This window comes from Mytilus californianus, unplaced genomic scaffold (assembly GCF_021869535.1).
Source record: "Mytilus californianus isolate M0D057914Y unplaced genomic scaffold, xbMytCali1.0.p SCAF_14, whole genome shotgun sequence".
Classification (NCBI taxonomy): domain Eukaryota; kingdom Metazoa; phylum Mollusca; class Bivalvia; order Mytilida; family Mytilidae; genus Mytilus; species Mytilus californianus.
Genome location: NW_026262626.1, coordinates 16,380,304 through 16,401,097, shown reverse-complemented (window position 1 = coordinate 16,401,097; position 20,794 = coordinate 16,380,304). Strand labels below are relative to the sequence as shown.

At 29.8% G+C, this 20,794-nt stretch overlaps 1 long non-coding RNA gene across 1 annotated transcript; it reads left to right on the top strand.

The window, feature by feature from the left end:
- Positions 1–2,395: 2,395 nt before the first annotated feature.
- On the top strand, positions 2,396–4,873 carry LOC127724294 (uncharacterized). Its single transcript, XR_007992436.1, has 2 exons — positions 2,396–3,649; positions 4,534–4,873. It is a non-coding gene; the product is annotated as an uncharacterized LOC127724294 (long non-coding RNA).
- The last annotated feature ends 15,921 nt before the right edge of the window (positions 4,874–20,794 follow it).

The following is a 20,794-nucleotide window of genomic DNA, read 5'->3' as shown; positions in this document are numbered from 1 at the left end:
CTGCGATAGTTGATATTCGTAAAGGGTATTTTAACACTCCTGATATGTTTAAACATAACTGCTAGCCATAAACTTATTTCATTATTCATTTAGAAATTGGTATATATTCTTAATTCTGGATTATTTATGTAATAGAAATTGCTGTATTTTTATTATATATATTAAAAAAGTTCTAATCGATCTTTCTATTTATGTTTCAAAATTTTAGATATTATACATAGATAAAACACGGATACGTATAGCTTTATAAACAGTTTGTAAATAAAATTTCAAATAATGCAAACGTGTGTATTTTATCAACAGTGATATATTTAATTATTCTGAAAAGCGACGATAGGCGTCCCCCACCCTTTTTATTTAAGAAATAAATGAGATGATAGGTCATAGTTTATGGAAAACTTCAGTTTGCCTTCAAATAATTCGAAACCAAATAAATTTTGTATACAAAATGCACGCAAACTCAGTATGGATAATATTCTTATTTCCAATAAGGTTTAAGCTATAATATTGTTATAATCGCAATTATTTGTAATTAAATGTGTGTTATTGCAAGTACTCGAATTTCTAATCGACTTCAGTCTCAGTTAAACATCGCTAGTCATTTCCTTTAAATTGATTTTTTGAATGAATTCACCGAAATCCATGCATACATTAACGTAAAATACATCCAATCTCGTAATATAAAGATTTAAAATAAATATCTATTTACAAAACATCAACATCTACTATTCTGTTAACGTAGCAATGTTTATTTCATATTTTGACTTTGTCATACGTTGTTTTTTCAACACTGCTATTCTGTTATTTCTGTCATTTCTCACTGACTTTTACAAAGTGGCTTTAATTGAAAAAGTAATTTATAAGTAAGGGAAGTTTTGGTAAGTTAAGGCTTCATGCAGTAAAACTATTTACAAATCATTTTAATTATTAAAAAATAAACAGATTTGGTAAGATTGAAAATGAGAGACAACTATCGACCAAATACCAGCTGCCGAGGATGTTAACAATTTTAGTTCACCGTACGGACTTCGATAATGACTAAAACTAATACCGTTTGATAAGCTATAAAAGGGCCCGGCGTGACAAAATGTGTAACAATTCTAAAGAGAAAACTAACGGCTCAATTGATCAGAAATATCTTATACTGCTGTCAAACCTAAAATCACATACATTAAACTGTGTTTCTCTTTATTTTTAGTAAATATGTAAAAGCTTCGGAAAATGATCATGTTGATTAAATAAATACTAGGGAAATTGACTTTTCCTTCTGGGTGCAGATCCAAGTTAGGAGATGATACACGTTGAGTCTAAATTCAGACACGACATAAACAGGAAGCTTATGCTATAACATATATGTTGTTTTGTGTGGTCAAATTTCAGAAACATACAGACAAATTATTTGTGTACGACGATAGGTTCTGTAATTAACACCATCAGTTGTGAGCGCCGCTAAATTCATGTATCATTAAAGTCAAATTAAATTAAAAAATCGAAAGCAGAAACAAGTTATAGTTACACGATATAAACTTGTGATATCACAGGTATTTATGGTTAAAAAAACATACTTGACAAAAAAATCTTGTTGAATGAAAATAAGAAAAATGGATATGTTATTGTAGTGACAAATATTTTAATCAGTTTGATATGCTATCATAGAAAATTATATCTCTTGGTAATAACAAAACATTTAACATTATATGAGTCAAATTTGCTGGAAAAAAAATAATGCAACGCTTCTCTTACATAATTTGAAATTAAAATATAATTTCCATATAACATAAAAAAAAAATCATATAATTTCTATATTTGGTGAATCATGAATTACTATTTACGGCAATGTACTTCTATAAATATATATGTATATCTATCTATATACACATATGAATATATTTGTACTTTTACAACGTTACACAACCATGTTTTTGTTATTTTTGTTATATGAATAAGATGTTGTGGTTTAAAATGAACTTAAGACTACTTTGTAGGCCAGCCAAAAAATTGTTTACACCTCTAAGTTGTTGAAGTACGTATAAGTTTGATAAGTAAAGGGTCATGTTTGTCAAGTTTTGACAAACAGAAGGTCATTAAACCGATATGATATCTTTTGACCACAAAAATATTGATGTTTGTTTACATTGTACGAACAAGCGAGTGAAAAACAGTTATTAATAGGGAGACTAGGTTGTGGGTTCAAATTCTACATATTTCTTTATCTTTATTATTTTCCATAGTTATATATATTTTTTCATTAGCTTTAAATATTTTATAAGTGAGCAGTAGTGTTGGATGCTACATGTACGATAAGAAAATATAATCATATATTGATTTGATTTTTGTCCTGTCATAAAAGGGACAAAACATTTTCCTTTCTTTATTATTTCCAATACTTCTCTTATTTCATAATTCATTTTCAGAAAAAAATATGTTTTGATAAAAAGTTTTTTATAGGTAACTCAATTTTGAAAAACAAAATACTTGATGAAAATATCGACCAAAATTTTGGTTGTTTGCACTGACATGTTCCTTATATTTTTCAAAATAATGACGAGAGAGAGAGAATAGGAATCAAGCACAGAAGTATTTCACAATCAATATATAATAAGATATAGTGCGGTTAAATTAATAAATCATTGCTTAAATATCGTATGTCCATTGTGTTTAACAGTTATTGAAATAACTTAAAGAATCCTTCGAAGCACACCCCCGCTTTTGAATGGTGCTCAACCTTTAGTTTTAATGTGTAGTGTTTTCTCTTTTCCTCGTACTTCGTTCGATAATGGTTTCGACTGTTTTCTTTGACATATGGTGTTGATTGTTCCTTGGGTATCGTAACCCCTTTTTACCAATTTTTACAAATCTGCATTTATGATCATTATATCACATACCAAATGTGCTACTCACAAAAAAAATCTGATTTTGAATTAATACCTTAATATAATATAAAAATCTAAACAATTTTCATTTTTTTTTTTTTTTTTTTTTTTTTGCTGCAAGCTGCAAGCTGTCAGTTTTAAAACTAAGGGAAAATGACGAATCATCTAAACAAATAGAGTAATTTTGAAGATTAAGGGCTAATTTGCTTTCAATACTTTTTAAAATATTTTCCTAAAATAAAATTATTATTTGAAAATTTTAAGATTTTAAGTAAAAATGTTTTCAACTGCATTTTTTAAAACATATTAAAAAAAAGATTTCCGGTTGGATCGGTCTAATGTTTCAAAAAGGGACAACGCAACGTTAAAAATAGATGAACCATAACATACCATTTCAATGTCACCTTATATACTTTTTCTTTATTAATAAGGTTTCATAATTCACACAAACACTTCTTTGTGTAGTCTTAGTAAAATATATATGTGGCCTATCAAGAATAAGATATTTAAGTGGGATGTGTCATATAACTTATCTTGTTTGTGAACGCTTTTCCTGTTTTATAACAATTATTCTATAATAATAATGTTGTTGGTTTATTTTTGTAATTACTTGTTTATACTTTTAACAATATTCCAAAAATCTTGTGGACGAATTCAGTGTGACAATGGAGACACTATTTCGTTGTCTATGTTTAAGGACTGTCAATTTGAAATACATAGCATCTTAGAAATTATATGTAGTTTATTTTCACCCAATGCGGATTTAAATATTGATGGTAAGTTAACATTTATCTAATTACTTGACTCGATACTGCTATGAAAGTTTCGAAGATAATTGCGAAGTTTGCTTTTATTTGTAAATATATAAATTTTACACTTTCTTATTCTATAAATTAGTTAATTTGGGTTGAAAGTTTCGTGTGTTATTCATAAATTCATCGAAAAATTCATTCTTCCATATATGAATTGATTTGAAAATATTTATTCAATCAATTGACTTGATACTGTTCAGGTTATTTCCAATATAACTGTAAAGCGTTGCTTTTATTTATAAATAGCTAAGTTTTATTCTTTCTTCTTCTACATATGAGTAATTTTTGTTAAAAGATTCATACTTATGTCTTAAAATCATGGAACAGAATCATTTTTCGATATTTGACTGAATCAGATAAGATAACACATATGTCGTTTTAAATTTTATTTAAGGCATTGCATTAGAGTAAAGTGATATGGAACGGCTGAACAATAGTGCATGAGATGATACTCCAAAGATATACTTAATAATATATCTTGTGTAAGACAGAAATTTCTTATATTTTATTTCATATAATATCAGGAATTTTCGTCCGTTAACGGCGACAGTATTTTCAATCATTGGACTTTTTTTGTTCAAAGTTTTCAGCGAAATATTTAAATATTTTGCTAAAATGTCTGCTTCCACCCTAAAGTATTAGTGTTTTCAATTTCATACCATTTTCCTATTTCGTTCGCGTATTTCCATGTAATTCAAAAATAATTCATAACAATTATTCTTTATTAATTTCAAACCTTTATATTAGAGTTGTACGTTGCATAAACGGTAAAATTGAAGTGCGATGTTCCTTTTATATTACGTTATTTGTATAAACAAATGTTTACAATGTTATAATTGTCATTTCAGGTGCTCTGGTTGGAGATAGATTAAATGCCACAGAAAGACTAATTTGTGATTGTTGTATGAATGATTGCAGTTTAACTGAACTTAGGAACTTTTGTTGGTTGCAAAATACGAAGCTGTGACTTTATCATGAAATTCGAATTTTATATACAATATGTTTAATAATTTGTTGTAAATTTCAATTTTTGTGTTCACTTTCAATGATAAGATAATTGTGTACTGGTTTTCCATAATCGTTATATCTATACATTTATTTATATGTGACAATGAAAATGTATCAACAAGTGAAACAAAAATGAGATAAGAACTATATTTTTGTAATAAATATTTTGATATTACCATATTACCTCATTCATATTTGTTCATCGTACAAAATGCTTATCAAATGCAGTTTTCGAATGGTCATTGTTTTCAACCACTGTGTATTTCATTTGATTTATGCAATACTATATAATACTGAAATCCCAGTTTAGCATATATAAATAAATACATTACATGTGTGTTTCATAAGAATCTGTACTTTTGATTGGCTGACGACAATCGGGAGACATTCCTAAATCATAATTTATTTCTCAAAAAAATGTAGAATTCAGGACTGCACGGGCTTCACATGATAATGTCACTACAATGCACAGGAAAACATACGAAAAGCTTGATAAAACTCTTTATTTCATGGTTGCAGTATCTATATGTGATTGTCAGAATTGAATATTTTATATATAGTTTAATCATGTTAATAGGGTGGTAAAAGCGTTAACCGTGGGTACATGTTTTGTACGAAGCCTTACTTCGCTTCATACCAAATCTGCTTTGGTAGACGCATTTGCACCACAATTCAATTAAAAAAAGAAACGTTCAGTTCTTAAATAAAAAAATATATATATATTATATAAAAAGATATAAGAAACCATTATATATTTAGTATATTACCTTTTCATATCTAATATTTATTTTTCTGTTAAGGGATGAGACGACAATCCTGTTTTACCATTCCAAACATAGGAGTTTCTCAATGTATTAAGATTCCGTGAAATAACCGAGAAATCAATTACCTTAAAGTGTACCTGATAAACCTCAATATTGAAGTACACGTCATGTGAACTAACTGCAAAATATAAAAAAAGCTATAAAAATCAATTTTCCCGATCCAAATTTTTAATTTATAATATCCCTTGCAATTGTTGGTAGCATATTGATATATATAGTTGATAGATTTATTCCGAAATGAAGTATTTGATATATTTGTTACAATTTGCATGCTTATTGGAGTAAAAAGGCTACACATAAAACCCGCATTTAAATATGGAAGTTCAGGAAAAAATAATGTACGAATTTCTTGATAAATATTCCATATAATATATATCATCTCTATTGTTTATAGTCAGCTTTACCACAAAAACATATAGACACAAGCAACAGTTTTATTGTAACCTCAAATATCATCATTATTTCGGTTAAAATATTTTTAAACATGAAAGATGTGGTCAATATTGACTTTATTTGATAGTGCGTAGTTTAAAATTATTTGTAAACGTTTCCGTCAAACTATTTGAAGACAAATTTGCATTACTAAAAGCATAGGGGACAGAAAGAGAAAGAAAAACCAGGAAATAGTAATGAACTTTTTTGACTCGGAATTCTAGTATTTCAACTGAAATCTTTGTTTCCAGGTTGTCACATTTTATTCAAACGGTAGCATATTTATACCACCGAGTAGCACTTGTCTATCATATTATTGGGCATGTGGATTTTGTTTTGTGTAGATAAAATGCAGGACTGTTTTGTCTTACTAATGTACAAGTACTGTATCAGTGATGATATTTTGTTTTTTTCTTGTACTATGAAAACTGTCTTTCAGGTTCATAAAATACTATTATCGGTAAGACTATTGCAGAAAATGCTACAAATTAAACTAGTTGCCGTTGGCATTTTATAAAAAAAATATAAAACTTGCATTTAAAGAATCAGATTATATGAAAAACTGTGCGGTATCAATAAATTTTCTCAAGAAGAAAAATTAATTACCTTAGTGTTGTGTTATATTTATTTGCACCATCAAAATTGATGTACAATAGTTGAACAACGGTAAACTACTGTTGTCTCTATTAAAGACCAACATCAAGTTACCCTAGTAACTGGCATATGATAATGAAAAATTTACTAAGTTTTATGCCTATAAAAAATGTCTAAGTTATAATATTTGTGCAGGAGAATCTAAATTTCAATTACTGAACCCTTTACTGACAACCTATTGGAAATAATTGTGGTAATATTAATAGATAGTAAAAAGGGACATAGAAATAAATCAGAACAACTTGAAAAATGTACACAAAGTAACAACTGGTAAAAAAAACACAAGAAAGACAATGCTGGAAAGAACTGTAAACAAACAAGAAAAGACGCATACAAAAATTCACTATTCATAATTGTGAACACATTAAATAAAATCTTCGCATCGAACTTGAAAATGGTTAATGATTTATTTTGAATTGGACCCTTCTGGAATTGAAACAAAGATTTCTATATCCACATAAAATATTGATAACATTCAACCTTTCATACATTTAGAATTTAGCACAGTGATAATATCAGATAAATTATGGGCAAGTTTGCAGGTCAGTAAACTAATTTTTTCTATAACCATTATTCCCCTGAATAAAATGAATAAAAACTTTACTTATAAAAAACAAGCAGTTTTGGTTTTGTAATTAAATATGAAAGGTCACGAAAAACTAATGTACGAATTTCTTGATAAATATTCCATATAATATATATCATCTCTAATGTTTATAGTCAGCTTTACCACAAAAGCCTATAGACACAGGCAACAGTTTTATTGTAACCTCAAATATCATCATTATTTCGGTTAGTATATTTGTAAACATGGAAGATGTGGTCAACATTGACTTTATCTGATCAGTGCGTAGTTTAAAATAATTTAAAACGCTTCCGACAAAATGTTTTAAAAACAAATTTGCCTTTATCAACGCATAGGGGACTTTATAATTATAGCTAAGAGAAAGAAAAATCAAAACAACTAATGGACTGTTTTGACCTGGAATTTTAGTATTTTAGCTGAAAGTATTTTTCCCGGTTGTCTCATAGATCATTTATATAACCGAGTAGCTCTTGTCTATACCATAATTGCGCATGTTGTTTTTGTCATATGTAGGCAAAACGCTGGACTGTTTTGGCTTACTCAAGTATAAGTATGGCATCAGTAAGGAGGTTTTTCGATACCATGAAAAGTTTTTCAGAATAAAAAAAAAACTTCTGTCGGTCAGACCATTGTTTAAAAAAAGTTGCAGTTGACAGTTAATAAAACCATAAAGCTTGCATATAAAAAACCAGATTATATGAATAAATGTGCAGCATCAAAAAATATTTATGCAGAAAGAATTAATTCCCTTACTGTTGTGTCATCTTTATTTGCACCATCAACATTGATATGATATAGTTGAACAACGGTAAACTACTGTTGCCTGTAGTAAAGACCAGCATCAAGTTACCCTGTAACAGGCACATAATAATGAAAATTTACTTATTTTTATCTCTAAAAAAATGTCTAAGAAATAATATTTGTGCAGTGGAATCGAAATTTTAATAATTTACCCCTTCACTGAAAAACCATTTGAAGTAATAGTGATAATATTACTAGACAGTAAAAAAGGAAATAAAAATAAATCAGAACAAATTGAAAAAAACATCAAAGTAATAACAGGTAAAAAAAAACATGAAAAACAATGCTGGAAATAACTGTAAACAAACAAGAAAAGACGCATACTTTAATTTAACACTCATAAATGTGAACACACCAAATAAAATCTTCGCATCGAACCTAAAATCGTGTACGATTTATTTTGAATTGGACCCTTCTAGAATTAAGACAAAGATTTCTAAACCCACACAAAATATTAATAAAACAAAATATTAATAAAACAAAATATTAATAAAATTCAATCTTTCATAAATTTAGAAATTAATTATTATAGAGACAATATCTGAAAAATTATTAGCCAAGTTTGCAGTTCAGTAAACTGATTTTAACTCTAATCATTATCCCCCTGAATAAATTATATTTAAAGATAATTTGTAATGGTTGCCCTTTTGTGGTTTTCTCCGAAACCAAGTTAAATACTTTCGTGTCTGAAACGATGCAAATTATAAGAATTCACATTGAAAACATTATACTTGAATACTAATATTTCTGCATTCAGTTTTAATTCATTATAACTTGGAAAACGTTAAATCTTTTCTATCTTGTTTCGGAAAAGATCATTCCTGCTTGATATTAGATTCAACGATACTAAGTCTACTGTACCACATTCGTATTTCGACAAACAATACATCTACAGTTAACTGGAGATCAAATATTGGGAATTAAAAATATAATTCAAACGTTTAAGAATTAATAAAACCGAAAGGACCAATAGTAAAGCTCCAAATAAGGAATCAGAGCTATGGGTAATGGATATTCATTCCTTAACTTCAAAATATTTTATTAGACCAAACTTAAATCATTGTAAATGAAAATTAATTTAAGGCTTTAAAATTTGAGGCGTCCGAAGCAGAGGCATGCATATGTGTTAGCCAATATTTAATCATACGCTTGAAATTACGCGTTTCCTGTTAAATCTTCATCAGAAACGCTCAAACCCCAAAATTCCCGGAAAAGGACGTTTAAACACTTGCATTCTAGAGGATAAATATGACTAACAGTAAACTTAAAGTAATTATCAAATTTATTGAAGGTCATTTTTTCCTGAAGGAGTTGGAATCTTATTTATCTTAATAAGTTTTGAAATTACCAACGGAAAATTTTAGAATAGAATGCTATATATCAATATAGTAACGAAACACTTATTACGAGCTAATGATACAATCAGGGGTAACAGCCAACATCAAGCGGTATCGACCCAGCAATAGAGAATAAAAATTACACTTTATCAATTCGGTGCGTCCGAAGCGCTTTTCTGGATTAACCTTCAAATTAGAGGCGCTAACTCAAAATTTTGAAAGTCAAAAACTTATAATCTACATACGTTAGGAGATAAATGACAATAGGGGACTTATAAGGGAGTTAAAACCTCCTTGATGTTTGATTAAGAAATTCTAAACTTATCAATGGCGAAAAATAAGAATCCCAAATAGTATGTCAGTACTGAAGCACTAATAATGACTATCCATTTACATTTTTAACAATTCTTAACATCTAGTAATTTTAATTTCAAATTTGAATTAGAAAAAAATAAAAGATAAAATTTATTTATTTATTTGTAACGTATATGATATATGTTGTTTACCTTCTTTTGAATTTTACCACAAATATCCGACTTATTCAGACTTTTTCCTTTTCCTAACAATGAATCAATAACTAAATCAGAATAATTATTTAAAAATATAACAAACATATTTGTTTATAAATACACAAATTACATTATGTTTTTCCTGAGTTTTAAAATGTTCTGCGACTATAGTTTTTATTGAAAAGGTGAAAAAAGTTGTTTACCTTAATTTTGTTTATTATTGCGACAAATGTCACTATTTAATTTATTATATAAACAAATGCGTCATTGAAAACAAGATAATCAACAACAGTTTTTAGGTCAATTTTTAGGTCGTGTGCTCGTCCCTGAATATATTTTTGTGGACATATAAAATTCGATTTACATCGAAATTGACAATGAACTTGTCAACGATGATCTGTTATGTTCTAACATGTTAAGTAAGTAATGTATATCTAGGGTTTTATTTGACCGTGAGACTTATAATACAAAGCCTTTTGATTTATGAGCTGTTTTCTTTATATGGTCTTGAAGTATAGATTCTAGGTACTGACGTTGTTTATCATCTTAATTACGTGTTATAATGTTCTTTTTATTTCTCTTTGTATATTTTTAACCTTTACTGTTTAGTCCATTTTTGGTAATATACTTTTGACGTGGCTAGGTATTTATACATCCCGCCATTGTGTTATAGTGCTATGGTCATTTTTGTGATGTTGTCTTTCATTTTTGCTTATGTACTTTGTATATAGAGTGTCTTTATGCCATTTTGTTTTTCTTTGTTGGAGTAGTTATTTGTATTTATAGTGATTATAACACAATGTCGACTACTGTACCCCAATTTTAGACATTTTTACCTATTATGTCTATTTGTTTTGCTCACACGTTGTTGTCAATATAATGGAATTCTATATGACTGTCGTATAAGTGAGAGGTTTAGATAGCTTTAAAACCAGGTTTAATCCATCATTTGCTACATAAAGAAATGCATGTACCAAGTCAGGAATATGACAGTTGTTTTTCATTCGTTCGTTAGGTTTGAGCTTTTGATTTTGACATTTTCCGTTTTGAATTTTCCTTGGAGTTCGGTATTTTTGTTATTTTACATTTTTCAAATGATTTGCTTATAGTAAAAGAACAATGCGTTTACATGTGGTTTTTTAGTACTTAGAAATGTATAATGAAATAGTTAAATTTTTTCAATATAATTAACGAAAGAAAATGAATTTCTAATGATGAGTTGGTGAATAAATGTATGAGAGGGTGGGTAGGCGGGTGGATAAATAGATAGATGGGTAAATTGAAGGACGAAAATAAACTCATCATACATACCATGATTAAAATTGTGTACGCCAGACGCGCATTTCGTCTCAAAAAGACTCATTAGTGACGCTCGAATCAAAACAGTTACAAAAAAAAGCTAAATAAAGTACAAAGTTGAAGAGCATTGAGGACCAAAATTTCCGAAAGGTTTTGCCAAATACAATCAAGGTGATAGGACCCAAGTTTCTGAAAGGTAATTTATTCGATTGATGAATGTATGGATTAACGTATGTTAATGTCCAATGTACAATATTAAGCCCTTCACCCCTATACTCACGACCATAACATGCGAAATTTGACGATGCAATGTGTATAACTTATTCTAAATAGAACTTTGCAAATGAGATTTTTTTAAGATGTGGAGGTGGAATATATGGGTTCTTTACCTAAATTTAAACTTTACTTTTTTTCTCCATTTTATGGTTACGTAACTAAATATGGATTGTCAGAAAAAATTATATACAAAAAATTGAAAACAACACATTTAATAATTTCACGCGTCCGAAGCGCTTTTCTGGATTTACCTTCATCAGGAACGCTCAATGCCAAACATTTGAAATCCGAGGGATGTATATGTACCGAAACAGTTGAAAAGCTATATGACAAAAATACCTAAAAAATAGCCAAATTCATCTAAGGTCAACTTTGCCTGAGGGAGTTGAAACCTTAGTTTCTTTATAATTTCAAAATTTATAAACGGACAATTTTAGAAAAGTTTGTTATAAATCATGTCAGTACCGAAGTACTGACTATTGAGCTGATGATACCCTCGGGGACTGATAGTCCACCAGCAGAGGTATCGACCCAGTGATGTAAAAAATTGAAAACAACAAATGTCTTGATAAATATTCTATACAATATATATCATGTCTAATGATTATAGTCAGCTTTACCACAAAAACCTATCTTCACAGGCAACAGTTTTATTGCTACCTCAAATATCATCATTATTTCGGTTAACATATTTGTAAACATGTAAGATGTGGTCAAAATTGACTTTATCTGATCAGTGATATCATAAAAATCTTAGATCAGACAAAAAACAAAAGCTGAATATCCAGAAAGGCATTTTTAAGGTTGGATATCAAAATAGCTTTTTGACCTATCATTTACAAAACACGAAGCATGGTTCAAAACGAGTGAAATATAAACATAATATATAAAGATGTATTGACTGGTTTCCAAAATGTTGCATTTGAATCATGTCTTCAACCAGTCTGCATCTACTTCAATCTAGAGGTAGTGTGAACAAACCCAACAAAATGATACCCCTTCCTCACCATAAAGAGTCTATGATATTCTTAGGAAACCATAAATATGATTTAAATCATAAAAAATAGATGATGAATATCAGCATTTTAGGTAGCAATACACAGTTAGTATTGTTTCGCATTTTGGCAATGGTGGATTTTTCCAATATGAAAGTTGTTGTGTAATAAAGTTCATTTTTAGACAGCTGAGGACTAATAAAGCCTTCAAAGTGGGTTTATAGGATTATCAAGACATTTTTTACATGTTTTATTTGTTATTTTATGTTTGAATAGATATAAGAAGATGTGGTGTGACTGCTAATGAGACAACTCTCCATCCAAGTCACAATTTGTAAAAGTAAGCCATTATGGCCAAATACGGACATCGTTGAAGGCCGTATATCCCGACTGGCCATAGGTCCAGAAATTATTGTAATGTTAACACACACTGTTTTTCACACGAACTTTTTGACGCAATTTTACAAAAAAAATGAGACGAAAGACATATGCTTTTCATTGGATCTCTTGATAGATATATGTAAACAGTTTCAGAAAGGGTATCATTCTAAGGGATTGAAATTCTACTTTTAAACAAATTTTTGGGGAAAATGTGACATCTTCACACCCCTTTTTGCAATATTTTATAGCAAATAAAAGCAGATTGTTGCCATGGATTCACCAAAAGGAAATTATATGTCACCAGTTTAACTACAGGAAATCAAATCTATGGAAGGTACTTATTACATACATATGCATATATATGACGCAAACTGTAGGCTTAATTTGTAAGAAAGCAAGGAAAAGGGGGGTGGGGGGGGGGGGGGAGTAAAATGTCTGAGGTTAATTTTTTTTTCCTAACTGTATATTGCTACTTTAGGTTAATGTTCAGGAAAGTTTCAATAAATTTTAGTAAGGGATTTTGGAGAAGTTGCGGATATCAAGTCAGGAATAAGCCAGATGTTATTCACTCGTTTTATTAGTTGACAACGTTTAATTTTTTATGTTTTTATGGACTTCCCCTTTTTGAATTTACATTGGAGTTTATCCCTAAATATAAAGCAATGACGAAGTCCATGATTTGCTAAGAGAAACTGAGAGTCCATGTCCTGCCAAAGTAAACCAAAAATAAAATTCGGATGAAGAAATAAATTAGGTGTACAAGTACATCATGTGCGTAAATTATGTGACAGTTTCACAAATTATATTGAGCGGTTGAAGAGCAAGGGTCAGTCAAAAGTTGAGACTGGTGAACTAACGAACGAATAAAGTGACGAATACCACCATCACTATATACCGCACTCTTCTAAAAGCAGGGGTATATGTAGGGTAAACGTACTGAAGTTTATCTCTCTTTCTATGTAATTATACAAAAGGAATTCCAATCACAAAACAGATGTAATGGAATAACACCATTAATTCATAGCCCCCTTGATTTCTATGTTAAATTTTGCAACTTCAGGTATTCGTAGCTGTTTTGTATTAAGTTTGAATAAAGTGATAATCATTTCATGTCAAAACTATACTTTATCCTGACTTGTGCTGAAAAAATCAACATACCATTAATTGCATATTAGACTGCACTGGTTCCCGGAAGTTGGGTAGTACAAAACCAGGTTCTTCTGATCTGAGCAACAGGGCAAATATGCCCTCCTATCTTAATTCTATATATTTTTTTATTATTCAAAAGAAACTTTTAACAAGGGTTCTACAGTGATCCCAAGTCCTTAAGTTTTCATTTGATACCAAATTGACCCAAATGCTTTACTTATTGACAAGGTTACAGCTATGCATAGAAACTATTTTGTTTAAAACATGTACTACTTTCTGGTATGTTCTTTCTGACCGGGCCGAATTAGTGGTTCTATACCTAATGGAACTTTTAGCCACTGAAAGATATCTTCTAATTATTCTATACATCAACAAGAGATAATTGAATTGTACAAACGATATTTTTGTATGTCTCTTAAGATACTTTTTTGACGACAAATAGAATACATAAGTTCCGGAAAAAATATTTTTAATGTTCATTGAAACAATTGCAAATTTGTCGAAAATGAAGTAGTGTGCCGCAATGTGCCAAAAGCTGATGTTTGCAAAATTAAATATACTAGTAGTTTATTACTGTATATATGAGATAAAAGACACAAATAATATGTTATAGTAGTTGTGTTGTGTTGAATAAGACCGACTTGTGCACAAGTTACGTATTTCTAGAATACCCCTGAGTGCGAGTTTTAAAATTGAAACGCTAAATTCATAAAACATTTAACCTTTTCGCTGCCAGAATTTTTCAAAGGCTTAAAAGTCGTTACGTTGATGACGTTGCTAAATATTACTTCAACGGAGACGTTTGCCATTGAAAACCTAATAAAATCGTAAACGTAATTACACACATGGCGTACTTTTCAATTAATCAAGTTAACCGAAGTGCCGATTGCTGGATTTATGCACATTTTGGTCGGCATAAAAATAATGTTAAAAATAAGTAAATCTTAAGTTGAATTTTATAAATTACAATACCATGAATATCTGTGAAATTACGACATAGAATATTTGTAAATAGAACAAGATTTGAGGCATCCAAAAACTTTTGAATGATAGTGTATGTTATGCACCATAAGTGATGTTTTTTTCTTTTTAAAATGTGCACATGATCTGGTTAACTTTATTTATGCAAAGACAAATGGATTCAAATTTTGATATAATCAAATGATAAGTAAATAATTAAAACAGTCTTCGTGTAGGTGAACACAGTCCTAATGAAGGCCTTTGTACTGAGCATTCGGACCGGTTTTTTCCCGTCAGCATCCCTATATGCGTCGCATAACATTTTTCCTTTCCTTATATATACCGGATCATCAGATGTTGGATTAGTATTACGAATTGTATGTGGCATAGGTAGATTCTTTCGAAGAGTTCCTGAAAAAAAGAAAAACTCTATGTCGAAACATTTTCCAATGTAGCATAAGCTCTTTATTGACATATATAACTTAAAAATGAATTTGTACCACGGCGTACATGTGCCTATCTGTTAAGAGATATTTATTGAAATGCACGTATAATATTTTAAACGAACTGCCTATATACACACTGGGGTGTTTTTTTCAAAAAGCAGGAAAAGCTTACCATTCCGGAGTACCTGAGTTCACCCAAGTTTTTTTTACGGGGTCGGTGATTCTGTTTTAGTTTTCAATGCAAAACAGTTCTTTATTTTTTATAGTTTGTTTCTCGCGTCCATGGTTTTTAATTTTCTTTTTTTTTCTTTTATTTCTGACGGTTCGGTTTTTTTTTCTTTTTCGTTTGGTGGTTTTTTTTTTGTTTTTTTTGTTTTAATTTTATAACACTAAAACTGACTTAAAATGTCATTACTTCTGTTTCGAAATCGAAACTACTGATGTCAAAAGACCGATAAATTGTGAGAACAAATGACAAAAACATCTGTACACCGACATAAAGTGAATATTCCACATTTAATTTGTTTTACTTAATATAACTACATGTAATATATGTATTGTTTTGAAGGCGTCGTGAAGCTAGGTTTTGTGAGCAAAAGAAGCTATCACAAAAGATATGGTAGCCTTTATTAAGAAGATTGGACGCACTCATTAGGTCCATGACTACCGTTGTACCCCGCAATTGTCCTTCTGGTACTGGATCAAATTGTCGCCCTCTGTACACAGACATTTGTGAAATGTAACCGGTCGCTGATTCACAAAGCATTCAAAGTTTATTTCCAAACTTTGCAGCCTTAGACGGACTATACTGCTTCATTACGTTATGACTTTTGGTTGCCATTTAACATTCGTCCACAGAAACCTCATTTTTAGGAACAATAAAACGACAGAATTGTTTGGTCATAGAGGACAGCAGTGGTCTAAATCATGAAGCAGGGTCGTAAGCTGGGTGTTATTAATATAAAAAAAAAACAACAACAAATAAAAACCACTTGAGATGAAGTTACGCTTATTATAAATCATAAAGCACCATGGATGGGGGATTGAAAAAGAAATATATATTATACCCTTTTCCAGGACTGAAATTGTGTTTGAAATTGCTTCAAGTTCCTCTATCAACACTTTAGATTTGCAAAGAAAAATTCTTATTTCGTACCCAACATAATAATATATAAACGACAAAGATTTTTGGAGGAAATAATTTAAACGTTTTTTGACACAAATTGAACGGTTACTTCTGCATATAGGTATAACAAAAAGAGAAAGTTTATCGTGCTTTTATTACCGGTTGACATGTTCTTTGACTATTTAACAGCGTTGTTGAGACCGACCCGTCATAAAACTTTTAACCGTAGAAAAGTTTAAATAAAGGCAACAGTAGTATACGTCCCCTTCAAATGTTTGTCATCTTTTCTCGAACTCCAAGATGATATAAAGAACGAAAATCGTATTATTTTAATCTATCTGTCATAATTATGTCTCTTCCGTTATGTTTTATTTCGCTAACGAATTGGAAGCATTATTGATTTTATTATAGTAAGTTGTTTTGTTTATTGAGTTTTTCAACAGAACACCAATATTGACGATATTTTTTTCCTTTCAATATTCTTTTAAAAATGGATTTACCTGTTTGTTCTTCTGACTATTTCTTTGATTAATTCAATTGAAAACAGCAAATAGAAATACTTCACTGGTGCTGAATTTGCTGCCGGCAGGTTTCGAAGCCCAGGGTTTGCACGGAATATTGTGTTCTGCTCCGGTTCTGATGGAAAAGTTTGTACCCATGGACATACGGAAACCATTGCGCTGCTTTTAAAAATGACGTCACCGTTTCATCATAGAATTGCATATATGACGTCACGAAAAAAGGAAGAATATAGAGTGAAAGAAAACATATTGACAGAATATCATTATGTGTATGCCTTCAGAGATTGAAATCAATGTCTTTATATCACTTACCTTTACCATCGGCCAAATCGGTCCGTTGGCAAATTAAGAACACCTTTATCGTCCAAATCGGCCTGTTGGCAGTTATAGACAACGTCCATCGGTCCGATCGGCCCGATGGCAGTTAAAGTTAACGTCAATCGGCCCTAATCGACCCGTTGGTTAAGGGTTAAGGTCTAAGTTACCTTTTACGAAGAATGTTCCCAATTTTTATAGACGTATTTAAACTTTTCGTACGCTTCTGAATGGTTTAAATATCACAAATGGAAATCAGATTGAAAAGGATTTTCAAAGAAAAATATGTTCACTTATATTTGCTTCTAGTATGTTCCGTTATTGCAAAAATAAATATAGTATAGAATCTTCATTAGGTATTTAAATTTATGTTCCCGCTTTCAATATTTTGAAATCATAAACAGATATGTCTTAAACTACAGATGATAGGTAAATTTTTAATTAATTAAAAATGCTTAATTCCATCTCGGATACTTTCGACATAACTTGTTTGTATGCATAATTTATCGTTCGTATTTTAATCTCCTCTGATTGGTTGATAGAAATATCTGTTCACTTCTGGCAAATTTCATATTCCCTTGTCATTTGAATTAGTTTACTGATCAATTCAACACGTTTAATTTTACTTCACCTTGGTGATTTTTTTTTATTATTGTTTATTGTAGATACTTAACTACATAAGTTACAGAATGACACAGAGCTGTGTAAGAAATCTGCCTTTGCAGAAGGAACTTACAAGAATTTGAAAGTGCAATTTGTTTTGTTTTTTTTTATTTTACACATATTTCAATATGTCACCTTTACCTACTTTTGTAAATACTCTTTGTCTATATGGAAATTTTTTAAGGAAAAGTTTTAAGAGTGTAGCTTCTATTCAGAATTATATTAGTGGTGTCAAGACTTTACATTTGCTATTAGGATTTGAGTTTTCAACGGAAGATTGGTTTTCCATAAAATTATTGTTTAGAGGTTTGTCTCGTCAAAATCCTCATATGCCTCACAGAGCTTTGCCTATTACTCCACATATCCTTTTGAAAATGTATGAATTTTTTGATATTTCTAATCCGTCTGATGTAACTTTCTGATGCTGTTTTTTGTTTGCCTTTTTTCTCATGGTTAGAAAGTCTAATCTAGTTCCAACTTCGGCAAAGAATTTTGATCCACGCAAACAATTATGCAGAAATAACGTCATTGTTTATAGTGATTACTTGTTGGTTAAAATGGAATGGTCAAAAACCATTCAATATGGTAATAGGAAACTTGAGTTACCATTGGTTTAGATAAAGGATTTCCCGCTTTGTCCGTATAATGCTTACAATTGTATGTGCACTCTAGTACCAGCCAATGCTGATGACCCCGCCTTTTTAATTCCACAAACTAAAGGCAATAAAATTTTATGTTATTCATTTTTTCAGAAAAAACTCAGAGACATTTTAGAAATGTGTGGGTTAGATTCTTCTAAATTTTCCTCTCATTCTTTTCGCAGAGGAGGGGCTACATGGGCTTTCCACAGTAAAGTTCCTTCTGGGTTAATACAATTTCACGGGGTTTGGCGTAGTGATGCTTATAACGTTTATTTAGAATTTGATTTACATGACAAATTGTCTATATCACGAGCTATGGCTGAGGAAATTCCCATTTAATTTTTTTTTGTTATTTTTTGGTAGACAATGTGTCAAAAAATAAGGTTTTGTTGTTGTCAGATTCTACTTGCAAATACGTAAATAACATTAACTGGCTGGAATGCAATGCTATATCTGGTGCTAATATATACACACTTCATCAATTTGTGAAAGACAATAAAGCACTGTTGAGAAGATACACACACTTGTTATTGCATGTAGGCACAAACGATTTTGGGAATGGTTTATCCAGCAAGTTGATTATTCAATATTACAATAATTTAATTGATTTTATTTGCAACACTTTACCGTCTTTAAAGAAAATAGTTTCAGCAATTTTGCCAAGACCCATAGATTTTGTTGACACAAAACAAACTGTTATAGATTGTAATAAAGCATTGGCGAAGTTAACGTTGAAGAGAAATATTTTATTTGTTAAACTTACAAGCAATTTGTTCAGCAATCAGGATCTATCTATAAAAACAAATGTTTTTGTAAAGATAGATTATATTTAAGTTATTTTGGCGTTTCTGTTATACGAAACTTTTTTTATAGGTGTAGTTAATCATTTGTAATTAGAATATTGTATTTACATGTACTTTTTTGGTCAAGATACTTTGTGGTTTTTAACTTTATTTTCAGAAGATGATGGTCAAGAAAGCTGGGCTAGACCATTACTTCTACATCTGGTTTACCTGTGAACCTCTATTAGTTTGCAGGATTCCAGTATTTGTTGTTTGTATTATCAGGTATGTTTATATTATAGTGTAGTTTTTATTTAACACTGGACACTTTATAATGGCCGTTGGTTTGGTGCATTTATATATTTTGGAAGTTAATATTTATAATTAATAAGGACTTTAAATGAAAAATTATTTATGACATATGTATGATTGTAAATGTTTATTTATGCCAAAATATGATTATCATTACTTATGTGTTGAGTTTTGTTTTACTTACATCGAAATGGGAGTGGAGGGAATTGGTAAATTTTTAATTAATTAAAAATGCTTAATTCCATCTCGGATACTTTCGACATAACTCGTTACCTGTTTGTATGCATAATTCATCGTTCGTATTTTAATCTCCTCTGATTGGTTGATAGAAATATCTGTTCACTTCTGGCAAATTTCATATTCCCTTGTTATTTGAATTAGTTTACTGGTCAATTCAACACGTTTAATTTACCCACCCTTCCGCCCATTTATATTTTTTTTTTGTATTACTTGAACATTTTTGTACATGCATTAAATCTTATTAAATCGAAGATGTTAGTCTTTTTCAGATAATGCAGATTGCTGAATTTGATGTCTTTTTGGGATGTGACTGGTGCATTTATATATTTTAGAGGTTAATATTTATAATTAATATGGACTTTAAATTAAAAATTATTTATGACATATGTATGATTGTAAATGTTTATTTATGCCAAAATATGATTATCATTACTTATGTGTTGAGTTTTGTTTTACTTACATCGAAATGGGAGTGGAGGGAATTAATAACATTTCAAGTAGTATTTGTGCATTTTTTATGAAGATAATTATGTTTTCTGAAAACCTAAGGGTAGTTGGTTCACCGTTTTGTTATTGAAGTAATATATGATAAAATGTGTCATATATTTATTTGGAAAATAGGTTTTGTTTTAAACATTATTTGAAAAAACTGTAAACATCTCTTGAAACTTGATACCGATAATATTTTCATTTCAATGATTTTTTGGCATTTCTCATTGGTAAAAAATATTGTAATTAGTTTTTAAAAAAGGGATGATGAAGCTTTACCTAATTATTTATTCAACTTATATCTGTCAGTTAAACATAGCTGTTATCATCTCATATTATTTAATGTAAACAGGAATTAATTCA